The following is a 15914-nucleotide window of genomic DNA, read 5'->3' as shown; positions in this document are numbered from 1 at the left end:
CGCAGCCAGGTTGAGGAATGCAACAAGCAGCACTTGTCCCTTGATCCCTGATGAAGGGGAGCAGCCCAAAATATCCCCATACTAATCAGGGTGGGGAGTAGTTTCAGCCTTTCCCACCCCACTGCCCTCCTCAATTGTGCTGGAAGTCTTGGGTCTGAGGTAGCCCAGATGGAGGGGATGCGCTTCTCGCCATTCATTTTCTCCAGCCTCATGACTCTCTCTCTTTTCTGCATGGCTTTATAAGAACCAACCCTATTCCAGGTGCATCCTATTTTCCTGACACAACCAAGCCCATACCTTGCTTTAAGTTACAATAAGAGAGACCTATGTATCAAATTTGGTGATCCTAGGGAATTCTTTTAGGAAGAGGTCTTGAACAGACAAACTCTTTCAAATTTATATTGGATGACTGAAGATTTTCTCTTTCTTTGAAAAAGGTGTTGTATGCAAATAATACAGAACTAACAAAAGGAACACGGTGTACCTTATATAATGTAGTACAAGGAATGGGGATGGCAGGTAGACACAATTTTTATATCTTTGCATGAAATCAAATGTCTAGCTTCATTCTGAACATAGTAAAAATTTAGAATCGCAACCCAGAACAATATTCTAAATCCTGACTACTATTAAATTAAAAATGCAAGTGCTTTAAGACAAAATAAAATATGCCTACCTAATAACAGGCCCAGAATTACCAGCAGAAACCAAACTTGCATATGACTTATGAAATCTACCACAAGAAACAAGTTCATGCCGAACAAACGGAAACACTCACCTTGCTCCTAAGATCATACCTGCAGAGTGAAGCGTGTCAACATATGTACCCAAAGGATTAACTAGTATGCTAATGGTGAAATGTCATAGTATAAGACTTACTATATCTGAGTCACTTATATAGATCTGGACACAGATCCAAAATAGTCTGTGGTGGAGACAGGGGAGAGAATAATTGGCTATTGAGAGAATGGAATTAAGAGGAGAGATGGAATATCCCACCTTCCTTATTCTATGCACTTATCCATACATCGATATCAATGCCACCTCTACAGCAGAGACAAAAAAAAATAAAATACATCTCAAGTACAGTTCTGCACTATTTATTTCAATTACAGGTCTGAGGAAGGAGCACTGCCATTACAAAGAGAAAAGGGTTCTAAGGAGGGTTCCAGAAGGAAATCATAGAAAAAGTTCTGATAAATATTTAAACAGAGCAGCTGCTACTTGAAGAATCAATCTGTTCAAAATGGCAATACTATAGTAGCTTAGTACAAAGCCTAAAGATGGCCTATTATGAGGGACAATAGGGTCTCCTCTGAAACTTTCCAGGAATGAAGACACTTCCCAGACAATTGATTAATTTGAAGAGACATTTTGGTTCTTCACATAGTCGTTCTATCATGATATAGAACTGGGTTCTAAGGGACACAGTAAGTGGAATAGCATGAATGGGGGTGCAGTGAGTGTTGAGATGGAGAAAAAAGGCCAAAAGATAGAAGGATTTATAAGCAATAAGAATTATCTCACAATGATTGTCATGGATCCTCTTCTCTTGCTGCATTATATGGTTTCTTCAGTACAAACCCAGGCAAGGTGACAGGGCAGGGGGTCACTTTAAGAAAATACATATGGTGATAGTAACCAGAGTAAGGTAGGGCCTGACATCATTACTCCAGTAGAGAGTAGGCATGAGTTTCATGATCTCCCACAACAGATTCCTTGAGACAATCCTCATTAGGGGAAAAAAAAATCAGAATGTGTGATTTATTTCCTTATGCATGTGTATTACATGGCAAATTACTGCTTGACCAGACTGCTGTACACTGAAGGCCCAAAAGTATTAGCCCAAACATTCATTTTCTTTGGGTGCAGTTCCCTCTTGTAAATGGCTGCAGAAAAAAATATTGATTTGGATACTTAGCTGGTGCAAGACATTATGCAGTGAGGATGGTTCCTCAAATGTGTCTGAATATAATCGTTAAAATGTGGAAGTTTCTGCAGTAGCTGTCTGTTAATTGAAGAATCTAGCAAGTGTTGTAAGGGCTATGCACGTTAGTCAGTTGATAGATCCTCCTCTAAACTAGGGTTACCATATAAAGAAGAGGACATCCCTGGAGAGGTAGTATATCTGTATCACTATCTACCAAATCATGTAATATTAATGTGTGGTAGAATATAGTGTCCATTTCTACAATGTGAGTTGGTAGGTACTGATACAGATACACTCCCTTTCCAGGGGTGTCCTCTGTTTTTGAAAGGTCAGATATGGTTACCCTACCTTAACTAGTGAGTCTCTAAAAATTTAAACATCAGCTGAACCTCCTTTGAGGACACAAATCATATTGGAGACAAAGAATACACTTGATCTTAGCCACAAAGGCTGAGAATTCCTCTCATTTCCTGTAAAGAATAGTCTAAATACATCATTGTAGAGTATCGTTCATTTGTTTGCATTGTTGCTGTGTCCCTTACCCAGAATATAGATCAGAAATGGTAATAGTCACTACTCACAGCGGATAAAACATGACATTAAGAATTGGGATATGAAAAAGCTAATCACTATAGCTAATTTTTTCTTTATGAGGCTTCTCTGAGACTGACTCATTATACTGTGATTATTAACCCTTCTACATATCTAATGTTCTTCATTTATTTTGTCACTCTTTCTTTCCAAAATAAGTTAAAGTGGGAATAAGCTTGTTTGCCAAGATTATTTTATTCTCTCTTCTTTCCATCTAATCTCTCTAGCTGTAGTAATTAGGGTCCCCAGTCACATAAATACGTTGTCTGTATCAGGTAATGTGATACAAGAAAGTAAGAAAATGTGTTTTTCATTTTAGGCTTCACCTAAAATGCCTTTTGGCTAACTGTGACCCAGCAATTGAAATCTTCATCTGTGACTTACTCCAAAAGTCATATGGTCAAAACCTCTATCAGTGGATAGTCAGAGTCCATTTCAATAGTTAAATCACCACTTAAAATCATTAAAGTGTATCAGTTGACATTCACCAAATAAATAGTGCAAATTATGGGCTATCCTTACCCATTGCTCTTAGTCAAACTACCAAACAGATGTTCCTAATGACAAACTCTGAAAATCATCAAATTGGATTCGGGTGACTCAGGAGCTCAAAATTAGGGATATTTCATTAAATATCTCGCAGCATATGTCAAATAAAAAAAGTTGTACACTCCATCTTTGTAACAGGAAGAATGGTGGTCTCTACCATAGGTAGGTGTCTCTGAGTGACTTCTATGGATAAAAACCATCACTTTCAATTTCTCTAAATGCCATCTGGGAAGCCAAGGCAATTTATGAAATAGAAGTATAAAGGTAATGAAAGTTAAGGGGTTTTAGAGGACAAATGCACGCAGGTTGGCAATGGGGCTATGCTGAATTTTTTTACATACATGCTTCTAATGCAAATGTCATATAGGTGTAGGTTAGCCAAAAGGCATCAACTGACAGGTGGCTCATATCCTATAGTATGTGTAATGATTTGCTTATTGCATTTCGGTTTGTAGAGGACTGTTATCCATATTGTAAAATTAATAACAAATAAGCCAAAACCCATAAACAACACACACACTGCATGAACAAATTCTCACATCACTCAGAATTGGCATCTTTCCTGTCATTATCGTTTGAAAGGCCTGGAAGGGATTGATGTATGGATACTGAAGAAACTTTCTTGTCTCTAAAGGAGGCATTGTAACTGCCCGGACTGTATCGCTGCAGTGGATAAACAGGAGGTCTTCAGTCTATCTAGCCCATAGCTGTGTTAAGTTAAAAACAAAACTGTGGCGATTATTTGTATTCACCATGTATTCATTCAAATGTACCTACCAGTTAGTAAACAATAAATGTGGTGCCTCTAATTTTCACTTCAGAGCTCTAATATGCTTGGGTTTAGATTTTGTTTCTTGAAAGATTTTTTCTTGCTCTAATGATTGGACTAGAGAGAACTGAAGTCTTGATGTTCAAGGACCTGCATAGGAAATAAAATGAGCCTCAGAAACTAGAGGTAGCCAGCTACTAAATAGAATAAGAAACCTGCTGAATAAATAGGCCCTATTATTACTCTGTCATTCCCACTAGAGTGGAGTGCGAGAATGTTGTTGCAGCTTCTCCATCCTTTATCTTTACATCTTAGTGTAAACATTTGTCTCATTTGTACTGTTAGCCATCTTGAAGACCTCAAAAATGAGTAGTCAGTACTGTTTTAGTTTTTGATGAGGGGCTCAGGAAGCGTTTCTTGAAAGAAAGGATGCTGCAGTCCTCATCGTTATTCTCATAATTTCCCTCTTTTGGGTTTCCTTCCTCTCCTTTACTTTCTGCTAACTGGCAGGTTAGCTTTGTTTCATAACAATGTTGAGGTAGTCTCAGAGAGGTAGCTGTGTTTGTCTGTATCTTCGCAAATCAAAGAAGTCCTGTAGCACCTTAAAAACTAACAAAATAATTTATTAGGTGATGAGCTTTCACGGGAAGGATCCACTTCTTCAGATATGGAGAATTACTGAGAGAAAAAAACCTGAGCAATCAGCTAAACGGGTAGGGGGGAGGAAGGGACGGATAAAAAAAAAAAACCTCTGTGAAGTGTCTGTTACTTTACGTGAGATGTCTGCCATCACTGCTAATAATGTAATTAAGATCTTTGTTGAGTTCTTGGTGTTAGGTATCAAACTTGAAAATCAATTCCAATTCAGATGTCTCCCTGGTGTTAAAATCTCTTAATTGTAATAATGCCTATCGGTGTTGACTCAACAAAGATTTCAATTATCTTACACGTTAAAAGGACAATTTCCCCATCTGTGATATTTGCAGTGCTGGCAGTGTAATTCCAGCACCCCAATGCAGGATAACAGATTTGTGTAGCTATTTGATGATTCTTACAGGTATTGGTCAACCAGTGACAGTCAGGCATTTTATCTCTTATTAAAGAACACTTTCCACTTGGTCAGACTCAGGCGTTCTCTTCCCTTGGAAATATTAAAAAAAAAGTACTTAATAAATCAAAGGAAATAAATTGCTTTCTGATGGGGCAACCCATTTTGATTTAGAATATGTTCACTGCAGCTAATGTATCTAGTTCAAGTCTCAGAGACAAAATTAAATGCATATACAGATTAATTCAGTTCCAAAGTAAATTCAAAGCAAGCCAAACTCAGAAAATGGTCAAAAATTGGAGGTCATGAAAGAAAGTTGTAGGTAATACTTCACCTTTTCCATGCCTTCCATCCGTCTTTTTCACAGTAGAAGAATGAAGCCAAGTAAAGTATGTTTTTGTTTGTTTTTTTAAATTACCTTCTTGCTACATTTAACTAAACTCTGGTGAATACAGATTTTTAGATTGTAGATGGGATTTATAATGAGTGCATACAGAAAACAATCATTACTTCACCTGAAAACTTGGCAGACTAGTGTGTGTCATTGGGAGCAAGTATATGTCATCTCTCACAGTTAATTTGATTCAGCTCCTGATGAATGGGAATTGGATCAGACTCAATGTCTTTTTTATGAGCTCTGAACATACTTTAAAATGTATTCTGTGCTCTTCCTTTTCTCTTATCCTCAGTGAAGCTTTGTGGGGGAAAGTACCACTTTTCATTCCTGGTCCCTCTTGTCCTGCCTCTTCCATTCATGTTTTACCCTTGTTTCGCTACAAAAGGATTTATATTCCCATAACTGAAAAGATATTAGAAAGAACACAATCTAATTTTGAACACTATTTTTCTACAGAATTTTTAACTAATTGACCTAGAAGTTATTAATTGTGGACAAAGTCTAGTTATTTTTGTTTTTTTTTAAAGGAACAATGCATGTGCCAATCTCCTTACAGCATACAAGAGGATAAACAGTAGGAACGGAGAGCCATATAACACATTCCACATTCCGTCTTTCCAGTCCCTTCTCCCCCCAAAAACAAAATAAAAAAAGTTGCAGGATTCCTTTTAAGGAGAGGATGAATTTCCTTTTTAGAATACCTGTGACCTTAACAAGTTAATTACTTGATGAACACATTTATCAGTAGGTCAGACACAGCTTACATGTGTGTGCACATGCTGTGTTCTATCATAGCACCAATTGGGCAGCATATGTTGCTGGTCTGCTGCCTGGCTCAGTGAATTTGTCCATTAATGTGCTACATAAATAAAGCTGGTTGTGATTGATGGGCCAGAATGTTTTGTTCCAACATATGGTGTTGGACTGCCAGGTATTGAAATTTTAATTATTTACATTCGAGCCAGAAATGTAATTCTGGTTCAGACCTTCCTTGAAGCGCATGAGAGGCTATGGAAGATTCATGATGTTAAGCAGGTGAGTCATATCCATTGTTCTGGAATGTTAAACTACATGGCTAAAAATAAATATTCTGTGGTTTATGAAATTTTATCTATTAAATATTAGAAAATGTGTCTGTTGGATAAGACATAAAACTAAGGCCATGAAAGTACCATCTGAGCATATTAGAGATTCTATGGTTTTTTTTAAATGTTAATCCCACTGTCCTGGCCAAATTACCCCTTAGTTAATAGTTATATTCTGACATCCTTAAAATAAATGTCTTCTGTGTTTTCAAGCGGAAAACTGTGGCTTCATTTTCTGTTCTTAACTGTTCTTCAGTGTTGCTGTGTGCTGTTGATTCAAACTTCCCCTAAATTTGGTGGAATATGGCTGTGAAGGAGGGAAAGGGCCTTGGACCCAATGTAGGGCTCAGTCAAAAGAAATGCTCTTCAGTGTTAGTGCCACCTGTTAACAGTCGTCTTTGCCCTGCAGTAATCCGTCCATTTCCCTTCTGTCTCCTCTCCAGCTGGGCCACAAGTAGGGATGTTAAAATAAATAATTGTTTAAATACTAACAAAACAAAGCAGCAGAAATGTAGCACTATAAAGACAAACAAAATGATTTATCTGGTGATGAGCTTTTGTGGGACAGACCCACTTTATCAGATCAATCTCCTTACCAATTCAGACTGACATTTGTAAGTACAGAGGTAAAAAAAAATTGCAAACAAACTGACAAATCAAGTACATAGGACTAAAGTAGGTGGCAGAGGGATGGAGGATGTTAAGTGTCCTGCCTGAGATAATTACGAGCATCAGAGGAAGGGAAGCAGTCCTAGTAATGTGTGAGGTAATTGGTGTGTCTGTTTATACCACATGTTAAGGTGTCGAATTTGAATATGAATTCCAATTCACAAATTTCTCGATATAATTGGTTTCTAAATTTTCTTTGTTCTACCAATTACTAACGCATTTCAAGGATTGCTTCCCTTCCATGGTACCTAAAGATTGCCAGATAATGGAATGAACTTTGATGGCAAGTAACAGAGAGATAGCCCTGCTGGTCTACATACTATCAAAACAAAAAAGGAGTCTACTAGCACTTTAAGGACTAACGAATAGTTTATTAGCTGATGAGCTTTCATACGACACACCCACTACTTCTTTGTTAGTCTTTAAAGTGCTACTGGACTGCTTTTTTGTTTTGATGGTAAGGTGTTTCAAGCTTTACCTGGCCAAAGTTACAGTGTCAGGACTCTCTGTGATTTGGGGTCTTCCAAGTCCTGTCTCCATGATGTCAAGTATAGACTTTTCACCTTATCAAGGGATGGGGAGGGGAACCCAGGCCCACTCCCCACATTGGGTCTCAATCTAGAGCCCAAAAGTAGATGACTAAGTCCAGGACCTTGTAGTGTTCTATAGCTGTCTTCCGAGATTGCCTACTACTGCCCTCCCTTTACGAGAAAGAACAGCAAAGGCATGCAAGCAAAATAAATCACAGAATGAGTCTCCAGCCATACAAAAATCCAGAGTCTTTTTCCCTTAACTGGTGTGGTAGATCATCAATAAGCAGGGCCCCAGCATTTGGGTTTCCAGTATTGCTCCCTTTGCAGAACCTCAGGGCATAAATTTGCTCATCTCCTCTGGTTAACGACAAACGAGCTACTTTCTTCCCCTGTTAATCTTTACTCCAGGCTGTGCATGCATTGCAGATTGGCAGGACAGAACCGTCTGACCTCAGAGCAGTTCCTTAACACTGTGCTGCACTTACTGTTGTCCTTTCTATCGGTGTAAAATGAATTGTTGTTGGGCATTCAAGTTTAAAGATGACCATGACATCACTAGTTGGTTTGGCTTCTGTGAAGACGTGATAGGCTATTGAGCTGTGAACAGTTTGTGGCACACTTAGTAAGAAATCCTGTTCTGGGTTATTTGGTGAATAGCAGACATGCTGCTGTGAAATTTACTCTGCTGGCACTTATGTTCCAACTAGGCAGCTCTCCTCTCTTCATAAACTGTTGTTCTGGTATGGAGGAGTGAGTTCTTCCCAAATCTCTTGCTCAATGTTGAAATATATCAAAGATAACTTGAGGGAGTCCTTGAAACATTTCTTCTGGTTTCCCTGAGAATATTCTCCTTCATTTAGCTTACTGTAGAAGATCTTCTTTGGCAGTCATTCATCTGTCATTTTTGTGACATGGTCTGTCCATCTCATCTCTAATTTCATCCACAGCATGTGTGCAGAGTGCTTGCCTGTATGAGAACTTCAGTGTCTGGGACGTTGTCTTCCCATCTTATCCTCATTAATCTCCTCAGACAGCCCATGTGAAAGTGATTTACCTTCAGAGTGTGGTGTCTGTACATAAATCAGATTTCACACTCTGACAGACCCAGACCAGTTGGCTGCAGTAGTCTGTTAGAAGGTAAATCTTCCGGCCCATGGATGAATATTTTTCTTTTCCCTGAGTGACCAAGGCAGGGGTTGTTCCAAAGCAATCAGGAATGTACTAGAATCAATTAAGTCGGTCAAACCCCATAAAACACCTGGTAGCAATTAAGAACTTGAGAGAAGCAATTAAGAGAGACAAGCTAATCAGTGCACCTACAGCCCACTCTGAACCTGCTGGGACTCTGTTAGAAGGCTTCTCTGCAGAGAAGGTGAAACATTAGAACCTGGGAGTAAGGTGTGCTGTGGAAGAGCTAGGAGGACAAGTATGGTTGGTACCAGGAGGAAGGTCTGGGAGGGCCTTTTGGGGAAGTAGCCCAAGGAAGGGCTGTAGTTCTAGAAGTGGAGGAGAAACTACTTATTGCTGCTGCCCTTAGGGTCCCTGGGTTGGAACCCAGAGTAGAGGGCAGGCCCTTGTTCTCCCCAGCCCTTCCTGCCCTATGAGAGAGACATTCCCTGAGAGAAAAGAATGGGACAAAGAAGGGCTCTCATACCAAACCCTAGTGACTGTCCTATGATGAAGGTGGCTCAGTAGGCCGCCCCTTGAGGCAAAGCCAGAGTTCCGCCAGAGCATGTGTATGTCAGAATTGGAAACACAAAGGTGTTGTAAACTTTCAGTTCTTTTTGAGTAATGTCTGTGCTCTTGCACATTTGTCTAATAAGGCACATGCAAGCATTACAAAGGACACTGTACTGAAAGAGGGTTGGAGGCAACACAGAGCCCAGGAAATTAAAGTACAAATTAAACACAATCAAATCATAATGCCCTGTAGTGGCTGTAGTAAATAGAGGATAAAAGCTCTAGAATGATGATAGCTTGTGAATGTCCTTTCATTCAAGTGCTTGTGAAGTAAAATTCTAAGCAAATGACTTGAATAATTGAAGTATTTACTTTTGAAAATGTTAAAATAAAGCATTTCAGTTGTCCTGGCTTATACATAAAAACCTAAAATAATTGCTAAATTTGGCCTAAAGCTGCAAAATATTTCAGTCAGCCTGTATTCTTTGGCAGAAAAAAAATTTCATGTAATTTTACATGTATGATTGGACAAAAGGGCTCTCTGGGATCTTCAGCTTGCCTTGTCGCTTGGTTCGAGGATTAGCCAGAATCTGTTCATTTCCCTTTCCATTCCTTAAGATTAATGCTAATTTGGGAGCTCAATGGCACACTCACTGATCCCCAGGAAATATCCTGCCTTTTGATGTTTATCGCTTTCTACAGAGAAGATAGAGAAGTATCATTATGGATAAAGCAAATTTGGACTGATGTGCATGAGGAATTGCTGGAAACTGAATGCCCAGTACAGTAGCTATTTCAATTATTTATTACTATTGCTGCAGTTATGTGTGTGAGCTTTCAGTAATCCATCCAGCTGGTCGTGAGACATATATTGCAACAATACTTTATTCCTTCTTGAAAAATCAGTGTTAATATCAAAATCCTGGGCAACTGTATGGTCCATTGTCAGGGCTTAAGCTCAGGGCAAAGTCTTCTGGAAACGTTAAAGGGGGACAGATCAGCAGTCGCATCTATCACTTTTCTCATTATCAAAACATCCTTGGCTTTTTCCCTTGAGGGTATATCTTTACTTTTTATAGCTGAAACAGACCACGACCAAGCCTCAGATAACACTAGCCTGCGCTCCCAGGCTCATCTAAGTGTACACATTTAAAGCCTATGGTGACTTTTCTATCCAGAGACCATTATTCCGATGACAACAATGGGAACTAATAACCCAGTGCAGCCAGTGATTAAACAGAATGGAGACTGAGAATCACGACACTGGCTCACTGGCTTTAGAGCCTGAGGGTTTATAAATGTTTGTTGCTGTCATTTAAGGGTTTTTTCCCCCCGCAGAACACAAAAACATGTAATTATTGAACAATAACAGAAGCGCTGAATGGTGTTTTCTGGCTAATAATGAAACATTGAGGAGTTTAAGACCAATTTGTGGCCAGGCTCCTTACTCACAGAACCTTGCCCATCCCAGTGCCATCAGTGGGGAGAGCTGCTTCTCTGATTCCACTCTGCCTCACCCACAACCTCCTTTCACATGATGAGGGCTCTGCCTGGATGACTGGTTGGAAAGCTGAGGACTGTACACTGTACCCCTCAGGGCTGAGAATGGGTACACCTCCCCTAATGCTGACAGGGGACATGGAGCAAGATTCTGAGTAAGAATCTGCTTGAGGGCCAGCTTTTGGGCCAGTGGTTACACCCTTCAGGCTCATGGGAAATCTTACAACTGAGCCTTAATTTTCTAGGCTTATTGTTAATAATTGTCCTTTGCGTTTGGAGGCCTTGCTTCATGACAGAACCTCAAAGCACTTCAACAATAGAAGACTAAATTTCAAAAGAGCCCAGAGAGGTAATTATTTACGTCTGATTTGTACACAGCTCAAATGAGTCACTGAGGGTGAAATTCACTTTTGACTGGAGCATCCATGCCTGGCCTTTGCACCACTCAAACTCACAACTGGAAATTAAGTGGAATGCAATACTTATGCACACCCTCTGCATAGGGATCAATTTTCCCCCCAACAAGAGATCAAAGTCCAGATTTTCAAAGGTGACCACTGAAACTTATTTGTAGAGATAGTGATCACCCACAACCCTAGCTGGAGTGAGAGTGGTAGATGCTCTACATTTGAGGAAAACAAGTACAAAGTATGTATATGAAATTATCCTCATCCTCCCACACAATGTTAATATTTTAAAAAATGATTAACAATCTTCAAAACTCCCTTCGATTTCCTCAAAACGACATCCCTTGTATTAGACTAATCTTATGCTCACAGATAACTAGCAGTCTTGTAGCACCTTAGAGACTATCTAATTAATTTGGTCATGAACTTTCATGGGTCTTAACCCTCGAAAGCTTATGCTCTCATATATTTGGTATTTTCTAAGGTTTCTACAGGACTGCTTGTTGTTTGTGAATCTAAAGACTAACATCGTTAGCCTTCTGAGACTTATGCTCACAGTTAAACTGAAAAGGAAATTTCTCCTTGCGAAGAATAGGGATGACTCCACTTTACGCTAATGTGATTTCTGCCAGCATGCTCACAGGACAATACATCTCCGTCTGATGAAATGAAAGCTTCTGTCACGCTCGGCATGTAAGATAAAAAGAAGGTGTCTGTTTCATGTAATTGTTTCTTTACAGTTATTTTTGGGCAAAATTGTGTGGAAAGCCTAGCACAGACTAGGTCAGCCTGTATCCTTTCAAGTTACTTTGTTAGCACTTCATGTCCTTAACAGAAGGTGTTAAAAATGAATAAACCAAATTGTAATGCTCTCATCCAGCTGCCTATTGTTTTCACAGTACCTCAAAAATATTAGGAAACATAATGATATGCTGAGTATGTCTTGAAATAAACAAGGCCCTGAAATGCTGAAAACCACAAGTCAACTTGGCTATTGACTATATTACAGAAGCCAAATCGTGAAAGACGTGGGTTTATACATATATGGCATGGAACTCATTACTGCTATCTGTAATATAGTTACTGCTCTGTATAGCAGTGTCAACATGGCACTTTGAAGGTGTCTGAGTGGCTTGGCAGATGTTGCCCTGAAATGTGGCTGAGGCCAAAGAAGCTGTGGCAATGGAGAGAAAGAACTGTCCAGGGGTTAAGCTGCTCACTTGTGAGAATTTAAAAGACCCACATGCAATTCACTGTTCTGCCAAAAGCTTCCTTTGTCACCTTTGCTGAATCACTTTGCCTTTCTGTGTCTCACTTTTACAAAATATGGATAATAGTATTGCCTACCTCACAGGGAAGTTATGAGGATAATTACATTTAAACCTGGGAGGCTTTCAGCTATTATAGTTATGAGGTGTATCTGTACAATAAGCAGCAGCCCTACGCAGTGAGTCTGACCTCTAGCCCAGGTCTGTAGATTTTCACTCTGAGGCTCATTGGTGTGGGTTTCTGTTTGCTGTAAAGATGTGCTCATGGTGGCCAGGACAAACACAGAGCATAATCCAGGATACCAGAATCACGCAAAGTTCACTTTATATGCTACCCTGGGTAGATTGACTGTGCACCAAGTCAATCATGGGAACAGCTTTTGCTGTCAGCTGTGCGCTTCTGAGGCCACTCAGGAGAGCTTCAAATGCCACCCAGCTGGATAGCAGAGCTGTTGTTGTTGCTGCTGGTTGGACACATTCACACATCTCACTGCACATAAAATTAATTACACACACAGATGGAAAAAATCCTCACATGGATGGAAAAGGTTAATGGGAACATTGCTTGGGAGTGCTTTTATTTTATATTGGTTGTCAAAAGCCCCAGTGGATTTTTATAGCAACAAAGATGTCAAGGGTTACAGAAAAAGGCCCATTATTGCCTCAAAAGTTGTGATACTCCCATAAGCTTTTGGCTTCAGGGTTGTCCTGGGGGGAATTCTGGAGGTATAGCCTTTGGAGCCATGGTAAAATTGCAGAATTCCCTTAAGACTGCTTCAGGGTCAATTTGTTGGCTTTGAGCTGTGCAAAGTGGTCGGAACACAAGAAGTAGCTGGAGCTCATTTGTTTGTACTATGCACAGTAAAACAAATTCCATATTCCACTCAGCTACATAATATTTAGGATGGAAAGGGAAGAACTTTTCCAGCTTAAAAAAAATGTGTGTGGGTGGGGCGAGGGAGGGGGAATGGAGTAGCAAAATATATCCTAATGTCCTGGTCAGGCCATTAGGATCACCTGCTGTGCTTTGCTAAAGATCTTGTAGAATTTAGAGCAAACTACTAGTTACCAGGATATGGCTTTTAAAGTGTGTTTGAAAAACAAATGTGTAAAAAAAAAACCTGCAGGAGGAAGAATGTAGCATTTTGTATTTGTGTGAAATGTATACATTATATTGTGCTATATTCCAACAGTACATACACACAGACATAGCCAACCCTGATATTTTTACATTAATTTGTTTGGCATTCATCCTTGCCAATGAGAGGCTTGGACTAGTTGTCTTTTGTTTTTCTGTCTTTTTTTTTGTTTGTTTTTAAGTTGAATAGAAATCAGTTGATGTTTGGTTTGGCAGCAGTGTCCTGATCCACCACCAGGTTCAGATTTCCAAAACAGGGCAAAAGGAAAATGAATGGACTCATTCATCAATTCTCTTCAGTGATGTGGTCACCAGCATCTGTAGTTGGCATTATATTACCTTTCTCACAAAATATACGAAAAAGTAGACAGACCATTAATTCTGAAAGAGCTTTTCACTCCTTATTTTGTCAGACATCTAAGACAGGGTTGAGGTACAGTGGAAGTTGTTTCACACTGAACCATGCTGTACCCGTGGTGGCAAGGCTTGCCTTGCTCCTGTGCTCCAGACCTAAGTTGAGTCCACTATCCCACGGCCAGGATACCGTTGCCCTTCTTGAGACAGTGGTGTGGAGAGGAGATGGTGGTCTCGGGGGAACCCAGACCCCACCCACTTGTTCCCTGTGTGGCTGCTTGTGGTGAGGAAGGGCTCCCCTCGTTATGAACACCGCAGCTCTTCCATGGGCCACTTCCCCAGATGATTCCTCCACCCCCCATACCTCTTCCAGGTAGTGGCAGTGGCAGCTGCAGTACGTTCTCCCTCCTAGTTTGGCTCCTCCTGTGTGATCAGTCTGCTTGGCCTTACATAGGATCTCTGGGCCTCCTGGGCAGGACCTTAGCCCCTTGCAGATGATACAAGGTCAGCTTCTCTTGCTTGCAAACTGGATGAATTCAACAAGAGAGCTTGAAAACGACAGACAGTCTGACCAGCCTAGTAGCTAGGGCACCAATCAGGTTATGTGATACCAAGGTTCAAGTGCTAAAGATTCTGTTTTGACAAATGGGTATTTTCAAATGGGAGGAAATGTATTGAGAAATACCCAACCTTCTCTAAATCTGATCATGATAAAAGAAAAGCTGCTGCCAGATTAACCTGAAAAAATTGCTGACATGCCTATCATAGTGAATTAGGAATTGTATGGAGTGCCAATCTAAAATAGAAACATCACCATGAAGATGTGTGGGGTTTTTTTTGTTTTTAACTAGACCAGTTCTTCCAAATCTATTTCAGCTTGGCTGCCATCTTTATACTTGCTAAGAAACCCAAGTCCAATTGGCAATGACTGAATGGAAGCAGAAATGATTTTTACTTCATAAATTGTTTTCAGGAGAAAGCCTAATATTCAATATGCTGTCTCACATTAGTGAGTGCTGCTTTCGGAAGGACAAATTATAAAATGTTTTCTTAGCACAAAATTATTAGTAGCTCATTAAAGGTTCTTTCTGTCAAATAAGGAACAGGTAGTGTCACTTAAACATTTGTGAACACAGGGGGATGCAGGTTTGTAGCTTCGTCACTTAGAAATGAAGAAGGAGTGGGGATCATGTGTCATAAAAATGAGAATATCACTTCCCACTCCTTCAAACCTTTACTTAGAAGAGTAGTAGGGCTCTTGGGAGTCTAATAGAAGAACTACCTAGCCCAGAAACTTTGGACAATCCAGTACTGCGATGAGCTTCTCAAACCTGTCTATCTAAAGTAAAGTGTAGCATGCATTGTGGTAAAATAATTCCTCTTTTATATCTATTGCAGAAACACGAGGAGACTGAGCCTCTTGAACATTGTAGCTCTTTGTTTTGAGAGTAGAGCTGGGATACCTATCCTGAAGTAATAGAAAATGACATGGCATAGCAGGAAATTTCCTGTCCTCACTTAATAAAGCATACCCAACAAACTTCAAATGCATACTCAATATTGTGGGTCAGGATTATTTTTTTTTCCATCAAAGTGGAAGTGTTGCTGGTGCTTTACTGAGCAAATAAGCTGTGGTGTGATGTGGGTCAAACTAAGTTAGATCCAACAAAGAAGGGAAACATTGGTTGTAAGAAACTTGTCACAGCTGGGACTTATTCAGACTTGTGCATCTTGGATAAAATTTTCAAAATTACCTCTATTAGTTAGAATCCTAAATTGTTTTCAGAAGTAATGTAGGGCTTACATAAATTTTGAGTTGCCTAAACATGCATATTGGTATCTAGCAGGGTTTACAAAAACATCAGTTAAATACCTAACTCCCATTGACTTTCAATGGGAATTAGGTGTCTAAGCTGCTTTGGAGCTTTCGATAATCCCACTAAGGCTAAGTCTACACTACTGAGTTTTTTCAGAAATTCAGGAGCTCTTTCAAAAA

Source organism: Carettochelys insculpta, chromosome 6 (assembly GCF_033958435.1).
Source record: "Carettochelys insculpta isolate YL-2023 chromosome 6, ASM3395843v1, whole genome shotgun sequence".
NCBI classification, from domain to species: domain Eukaryota; kingdom Metazoa; phylum Chordata; order Testudines; family Carettochelyidae; genus Carettochelys; species Carettochelys insculpta.
This window is presented reverse-complemented; position numbering follows the sequence as displayed.